At 50.0% G+C, this 8,580-nt stretch overlaps 1 protein-coding gene across 1 annotated transcript in view; it reads right to left on the bottom strand.

Annotated features, from left to right (window-relative positions):
- Positions 1–8,580, bottom strand: part of NTN1 (netrin 1) — a 225,032-nt gene that overhangs the window by 72,143 nt on the left and 144,309 nt on the right. The gene's annotated exons all lie outside the window — the stretch shown is intronic.

Genomic DNA, 8,580 nt, shown 5'->3' with positions numbered 1-8,580 from the left:
GGCCTCCCAAAGTGCTGGGATTACAGGCGTGAGCCACTGTGCCCGGCCCAGAAGGAGCTTCTTAAAAGGTGAGCCTGGCCGGGTGCCGTGGCTCACACCTGTAATCCCAGCACTTTGGGAGGCCGAGGCGGGCGGATCACCTGAGGCTGGGAGTTTGAGACCAGCCTGACTAACATGGTGAAACTGCCTTTCTACTAAAAGTACAAAATTAGCCAGGTGTGGTGGCGCATGCCTGTAATCCCAGCTACTCGGGAGGCTGACGCAGGAGAATCACTTGAATCCGTGAGATGGAGGTCATGGTGAGCCGAGGTCACGCCATTGCACTCCAGCCTGGACAACAAGAGCGAAACTCCGTCTCAAAAAAAAAAAAAAAAAAGTGAGCCTGATAAATCACTCAGTTAACTCTTCTCCTTCCAGCCTTCCAGTGCTCTGAGAATAGGACCCACCTCCTTTCCAGACACCAAGGAGCTGACTCTGCCCACCCCTTCCTCCCTCTCTTCCCTTCTGACCAAGGGCCCACCAAGCCCTTTCCTGCTTCCAGACTTTGGTTCTTCCTGGAACGTTCTTCCCTTAGCTTCCTTGTGGCTGTTTTCTCCCCACACCCCAGGTCTCATCTCAGATGTCCTGTCCGCAGGAAGCCCCTCCAGGGACACCTCATAGCACGGTTTGCCCAGTTACTCTCTCCTTCCACCCTGCTGCTTTCCTCCATGTAACTCACCACAATCCGTCATTATCTTCCTTTTTCTTCTTTGTTTATGGTCAACCTCCCATCAAAAAGCAAGCTCCAAGGGCCTGTGTCTAGCATGTGATAAGCACTACACAAACATGTGCTGAATCAAATGAACAAACAATCTTGTTACCAATCTGGATGTAACTCAGGCCAATCTGTTGTCCTTTCCTGGTGGAGAGAGGGGGCCATTTTGCTGCCCCTGCACCTCTGGAGGAAAGAATGAGGGGTCAGGTGGGATGACAGTCCCCTCATATCCTAGGTCATCCGCAATCCAATGTCCCTGCACTCTCCACTCTTTACATTCTCTGTGTTAATGAGGGAGGGAGGATCACTGAAATCTGAAGATAATCCCCAAACATCACTTCAGCTGTCTGTGTCAACCTCCTCCGAAGCTATGCTTTCCTTTGCCCCAGCAGTTGCTAATGAGGCACAAAAGAATAAGTGTTTCAAGTTGCACAACCTATCCTTTCCCTGCCACTTTCGGATCAAGGTGCAGACGGCAGGAAGTTGGGGGAGGAGAGCCCCGTAATCCCAAACTGGGTTATTTGACACTTCGTGATCTAGTTAACTATAGTCTTCCTGCACCTGTTTTACAGCCAAGGAGAAAAGCACAGGTCTTGCAAATGATTCCCAGTGTGTGTGTGTATTAGTGTGTGTGTGTGTGTGTGTGTGTGTGTGTGTGTGTGTGTCACAAGAGCTTGGGGCAGGAATAGGGCTGTATGACACAGTAGGGGAGGAGCAGGAACCTGGTCCTATGTCTGTGCCGCAGGTGAGGCAGCTCAGGCCAGCTCAGGCCTCCCATCAGCCGTAAGTCCCAGTCCAATCAAGGAGTCCCTCAGATGCTGCCTGGTCTTTCTTGGCACTTCCAGAGCCAAATCTGGATGTGCACAGCCCGCCCCCACCTCTCTGTGCTGTGTCTCCACAAGCAGCTGCCGGGCACATCTCTGCCCTTCAACTTGTCATCTTTGCTCCCAAAGCACGGAAATCCTTTACTCAGAGTGTGCAGCGGCATTGCAGCCAATCCCTGGGGCCCTGCCCAGTCTCATGGGAATTGGCTGCCAAGTCCACCCCGGGGCTGAGCCCTTCAAGCAAGAGGGGCCGGCTCTCCCGAGGGCCACCACTCACAGAAAGAACTAAATCAACCAGAGGGTCAAAGGAAGTGTCTCTGCTTTGTGTGTGTGCCGACAATGGCAGAGGGTTCTAGTGATTCTGTTTTCCCTGATTTGCACAAATAATCATAATAGCTGCCATGTATGGAACGCATGCTACATGCCTGGACGTCCTCCACATCATCTCATTTAATCTGCACCACAGCCCCAGGAGGGAGGAGGGACTGTGATCCCCATTTGCAGATAAGAAAGCTGAGGCTCCCGAGAGTGTCTTGCCTCCAGAGGTGGAACCTGAACTCGGGTCTGAATAACGCCAAGTTCCATGCTTTTCAAAGCTCTGCATCCCAAACCTGTTTACTACCCCTGTGCCACCTGCCCCCCGACCCACAAGTGCTCTCCTGGCAGCAAAAGCCGGAAAGACACTATTTCCTCCAGTAAAATGCCCTTGACGCTCTGGCCAAACCCAGAACTTCCACTAACCTGGGGAGCTCAATGATCAGGAGTCTTTTCTGCTCCAGCACAGGAACCCCTGGATATCCTCCAGGAATTTCTTTTTATTTTTCTTTGTTTTGAGATGGAGTCTCGCTCTGTTGCCCAGGCTGGAGTGCAATGGTGCGATCTCGGCTCACTGTAACCTCCGCCTCCCGGGCTCAAGTGATTCTCCTGCCTCAGCCTCCCGAGTAGCTGGGACTACAGGCACACGCCACCACGCCCGGCTAATTTTTGTATTTTTAGTAGAGACAGGGTTTCACCATGTTGCCCAGGCTGATCTCGAACTCCTAACCTCAGGTGATCCACCTGCCTCGGCCTCCCAAAGTGCTGGGATTATAGGCGTGAGCCACAGTGCCCAGCCAATCCTCCAGGAATTTCTATGTGGCATTTGGGGATAACAGTGGTCCTGAGAGATGAGAGAACTCACATGCAGGGAGGTGAAAACGTGGACTGGCCAAGGACGCCCAGGGAATGAGCACAGCTGGGCCAGGAAGACCCCGTTTGGCACAGCGCGCCACATGGGCCGAGTCACAAGATCAGGGACCTTTTCATCTGTAAAGACTGCAATAAAACCACCTCCACCTAATTTCCTGGCTCTACCAGCTTTTCTGAGTCACCAGATCACAAACTTCACTGCTACAAAGAATTGTGCTATTGTATCAGGTTCTCCTAAGAGGTTGACTACTTAAGAAGCATGTGGAATGTGGAATGTCAAAGCCAGAAGGGATTCAGAGGCCAGCAACCTGAACATAATCCCACAGATGAGGAGACTGAGGTCTAGAGAGGTCACCAGACTTATCTGATACCCTATAGACTTTGAACATGGAGCCAAATACGTAGGTAAGGTTTTTGATGCTAATGTCTCCCAGGGGAAAAGATGCATCCACACAGATCACAGTTGGACTGAGACTCTTTCACTGGGAATTCTCTCTCCCAAATGCAGTATCTAAGGTGTCAGTTTCTCCCAGTAGGTACTAACCTTACCTGGCCATAATGAAGGCCACTCCTTGCGTTGGGGTCTCTGTCCTCAAAGCTGGAGCCACTCCAGCCACTAAGTACCTTCCTGCCTCAGATGACCAACCCTTTTCCCTGCACCCCCCACAAAAAACATGAAAGTGTAAATACAGGTAATGGAAATGTGACAAGGGACCCACATATTGAAAGGGTGCCCGAGGCTTTTATAGGGTGGATGGATAATGCCTTAGAGTCAGGAAGACCAAGAAGGGTGGGGGCCCAGGAACTTTGCTGTGCTGTGAATAAATCCACAAATGATCAGATCTAAATACACATATTCACACACACACATGCAAGCAGTATCTGGCACTGATGACTGTCTAATCTTGTGCCTTAATCAGGCTACACTAGCTAAGTTCTCAGCCTTGCCCGGTAAGATTTTTTTTTTTTTTTTTTTTTTTTGAGACAGAGTTTCACTCTCGTTGCCCAGGCTGGAGTGCAATGGCGCAATCTCGGTTCACTGCAACCTCCACCTCCCGGGTTCAAGCAATTCTCCTGCCTCAGCCTCCCAAGTAGCTGGGATTACAGGCATGCGCCACCATGCCCGGCTAATTTTGTATTTTTAGTAGAGACAGGGTTTCTCCATGTTGGTCAGGCTAGTCTCAAACTCCCGACCTCAGGTGATCCACCTGCCGTGGCCTCCCAAAGTGTTGGGATTACAGGCGTGAGCCACCGTGCCCGGCCAGGATTTTTAAATTTAAAAAACTTAAATGCCCACCCTCCCAGTTTTCATCAAGAGAATCATAAAAAGTACATTTAAATTCATCGATGGTCAATCTCTCTCCTCAAAAGAATAAACCTGGGGTCTAGGCTGCCTACAAGTCTTCCCTTAATGCCACCAAGAGCAACTCACTATCCTCATTTCTTATTCTCTGTGGTTCTCAGTGTTGGTTACACATTAGAATCTCCAGGGGAGCTTTTCCAATTCCGAATGCCCAGATCACATCTGGACCCATTAATTAAACCAGAATTTCTGGGGGTGGGATCCAGGCGGCAGTATTTTCAAATCTCCCCAAGTGGTTCCAATGTGCAGCCAAGGGTGAGACTCACAGCATAAGTTACAGACAGATAATGCTGATGACACTATACAGTGAAGGTGGAGAATCACAAATAAGAAAGTCATGGGGAGTCCCCTGCACACAGTGGCCCAGGGAAACAGAGGGGGCAAGACTGTGGTGTTCATTTCCTCCCCATCCAGCAACTCTTGGCTGAGCTGCCAGAAGAAATAAGGGGTGGACGGAAGTAGCAAGAACGTCGTAGCAAAGATGTGAGGATGATTGCATGCTTTTGCCCTGGCTAATTATTGCATCTTCTTGCTTGGGACTCAAGCACCTTCCTAGCCTTCATTCAACCGCACGAACTGTGGGCTTGAAGGGGGGAAAAACAATGAGAGAAGGAAACAGGCAGCTCAGTGAGATGGAAATACAAGCCCTTTGTATGGGGATGCTGGATGCAGCGGTTAATTTCTTAATTCTCATCACAATTCGGTTCATGGGAGACTCCCGGAATGTCTTTATCCATCACAGATGGTTTGGAAAAATGATAAATTAATATTGTTATCAATGGGGGCAGGGCTGAAATGGTTAAATAGCAACGTCGTCTTTGGTCGTCTTTGCCCGCTCTAAAGAGAAAGAGCCCCCAAGGTCCATAAAGAAGACAAATGGTAAACAAAACCTCCTGTCTTTTGACAGACTCCAAGACGAGTATCATTCACAAACCATTCGGCGGAGAAAAGGGAGAAATTTATCTCATCTGACTTTGTATAGGACAACAGCTTGCACCATAACGAGGCCGTCCCAGTGCTGTGAAATCGCACTGAATAGCTGGAGAGTGCAGCCGCCTGTTCCCTGGGTATGTTTATTACAGTCCTTTGTACGCACCAACCCTGCCAGCTCTGGTTTGCTTCTAAACCAGGGGAAGGGAGAAAGAACCCAACAAATTTGTTGCTACGAAACTTCCCAAATGGGGCAACTACATAGTAACGTTTGGAATCTGATGCCCTTACTCCAGGCTGTTCTTGTCTGGGTCCACCCCCGCTCTACACTGGACAAGGACCAGAGTCAGCCAATCACCAGCAGTATATGGGTGGCTTCGGCCCCCTGCCCACGCCCTGAGAAGTCTGGGGTAAAGAGGTCCCAGAGGCCATTCCCAAGCCAATTTGGGAGTCAAGAACCCCTGCCCTTTGTCCCTGTTCCCCTGTGAAATTCATCTGAAACAAAGCAAAGAAGTGCAGCCCTCACCTGAAGGCCTATGATAGGGCTCCCGGAAGTCAATCTCAAAAGATGGGGCCTAACTGGCCAAGCACGGTGGCTCATGCCTATAATCCCAGCACTTTGGGAGGCCAAGGTGGACAGATCACCTGAAGTCAGGAGTTCGAGACCAGCCTGGCGAACATGGTGAAACCCTGTTATCTACTAAAAACACAAAAATTAGCCAGGCGTGGTGGTGTGCACCTGTAATCCCAGCTACTTGGGAGGCTGAGGCAGGAGAATCGCTTGAACCTGGGAGGCAGAGGTTGCAGTGAGCCGAGATTGCGCCACTGCTCTCCAGCTTGGATGACAGAGCGAGACTCCATCTCAAAAAAAAACAAACAAAAAAAAAAAACAAAAAAAAACGGAGCCTGGGGGCAGCACCACATCTACAAAATTTCAGAAGCCTCTGAGAGCAAACTGTCAAAGATAAATACTGAGGAAAAAGTGCTTCCACACAAGGAACCATTTCCTCGAACCATCTGGCCCTGAGAATACAAGGCAGGAGGCGCTCGTGGTGGTGGTGGGAGGGGGTTGACCGGGAGACCCCTGTGTGAAGATCTCAAGGGTACACATCCCACCGGCATCTGAACTTCTCCTAACGATGGTTCCCACCAAGATCTCAGGGTCTCTTTTTGGTGGGAAGTGTCCCATATCCCATAAGAGCATGACACCAGGAAAGGAAAGAGCTGAGGGGAAAGATCTGGACTTTCCAGAGATGTCTTTCCTCACCAATCGGATGGCTGGACTTCTTGGGTCAAATTTTTGCTCACCAATCAGAGAGCAGATATTTTCTTGCCAATCATGAAGCAGAGATCTCTGGGCAATGCTTTTACTCACCAATCAGAAAGCAGAAACCTCAAAGCACTGTCTTTCCTTACCAATCAGGTGGCAAATTTTTTTAAGTGTAGTCTTCTTTCACCAATCAGGTGACAAGTTCCTTGAAGCACTGTCTTGCTTCACCAATCTGATGGCAGTTTCCTTGAAACACTGTCATTCCTCCCCAGTCAAGAGGCACTAAGAGTCCCACCCTGTCCTGCCACATTTCTTCAGTAGAATTTGCCTGTGTCTTCTGAGTAGAATCCACCCTTAGGTTTTCCCATCCTGTGAGTTATTCTCCCAGAGTTCCCACCAAGGCCAGGGCAGCTGCTGTCCAGGGCTAGGAAGGAAAACACAGCTACCTAGGCTGGCCAAAATGTTGTAACTCATAAAACAAGAACACATCCTCATTTATTTGCATCTGACCCTCCTAGAAACCAGTAAAGGAAGGTGGGCAATATCATGCCATTCAGCCAGAGTGGCAGAGCCCTGGAGAATGGCCTGCGGGTTCCCGGGACCCTGTGGCTTCCTGACATCTCTCAGTCTGAATGGTGAGAGGCTGCAAATGGCTCTTGTGCCTGCCCACAGCAACAGGGGGTAGGTGGAGGTGACCAGGGCCCTGCCCCTTCTTACCTCTCTGGAAAACATACATTTCTAATCAGGCAGCAGAAACTGGCATGACAGGAAGTGACCAGTGCCCTTTCTCACCCAGACCTTCTCACTCTCAGGCACAGGACTGCCCACCTGAGTGGCCGCTGTTGGGTAAAATTTCTTGGCTGAACTCCCAAGAAATCTATGTGCAAGCCAGCTGTTTACGAGACCCCTGGCCTCAATTTCTTCTGTAAAAGAGAGACAACAAACACTCTGGGCACAGGCAAAGGAGCTGGATACCTTCCAACTATGTTCTCTGGAAGCCCAAAGCCATCTCTCCCGGGGCTTGTCCTGGTCACACCTTTCTGGCACTGCAGATGTTTCTCGGGTCCCTTTGCCTGGGCCACCTTCCCATTCATTCTCTGCTCAGTCTTCTGGGGGATTCTCACCTGAAACCGTGATTTTTTTAAAAACGTGGAACAGCCCAGCTACCTTTCTGCTCATGTTTCTCTTGGCGACCACCAGAGGCAGCCGTAAGTCCGCAGACACAGAAGGACATCTTGCTTGACCTAGGGAGCCATTCTACTTATGCCAGTGCATTTGAAATCAAAGGGATTTCTCCTGGAGGAGACAGATTGGGAATCTGTTTATTTTATTTTGAGAAAAGTGTTCCACATAAGCAGGGCTGGGTTGGATTCATGGGCCCCGTGCTCAGAAGGGCACCAGCTTGGTTGAAACTCTGCTGTCCTTGTTTCAAAATTCTTAATAGCTTTGGAATAAGAAGCCCCCTACTTTGTTACTTTTTTTTTTTCCCAAGATGTTTTTTTTTTTTCGAGACAGAGTTTCACTCTGTCACCCAGGCTGGAGTGTGGTGGCGCTATCTCGGCTCACTGAAACCTCCGCCTCCCGGGCTCAAGCTATTCTCCTGCCTCAGCCTCCCAAGTAGCTGGGATTACAGGCGTAAGCCATCACGCCCAGCTAATTTTTGTATTTTTAGTGGAGATGGGGTTTCACCATGTTAGGCAGGCTGGTCTTGAAGTCCTGACCTAGGGTGATCCGCCCCTCTTGGCCTCCCAAAGTGCTGGAAGGCCCCCATTTTCATTTTGCACTGGGCCTTGCAAATTATGTAGTCAGTCCTGCACACAAGTGCCCAACATCTGGTGGACTTCCTGTTAAGAAGATGATCCTTTTGCTTCATCCACATGCTAAGCAGTGGCCACAGAAGGGTTTCTCTCCTGCAGCACACCACTTGGGCCTGTCTGCCACGGCTTGGGACCCTGGCGTGTCAGGGTCTACACAAGTCCAGGTCAGGACCCCACCCATACCGAGGTGTTGCCCATGAGCCCTCAGAGGTAAATATCTTCTTGGGAAGCCATGTTCATGGCAGGCCCTGGCGTCAGGCCACAAGTTTAGCAGCAGGAAAGCCCTGGTTCCTGGAATTCCCAAAAGATTTTGTGGGGTGGGAGGGCCCCACTTCTCACCCTCCAGCATCACTGAATTCCCTGGCATTTCATCAACTTCTCTGAATCATCTGACCATTGCTTCATTTTTGTTGGTACGAGAAAAACAAATAGCA

Source organism: Hylobates moloch, unplaced genomic scaffold (genome assembly GCF_009828535.3).
Source record: "Hylobates moloch isolate HMO894 unplaced genomic scaffold, HMol_V3 SCAFFOLD_19, whole genome shotgun sequence".
NCBI classification, from domain to species: Eukaryota; Metazoa; Chordata; class Mammalia; order Primates; family Hylobatidae; genus Hylobates; species Hylobates moloch.
The sequence above is the reverse complement of the archived record's forward strand: the minus strand, read 5'-3'. Positions and strand labels throughout refer to the sequence as shown.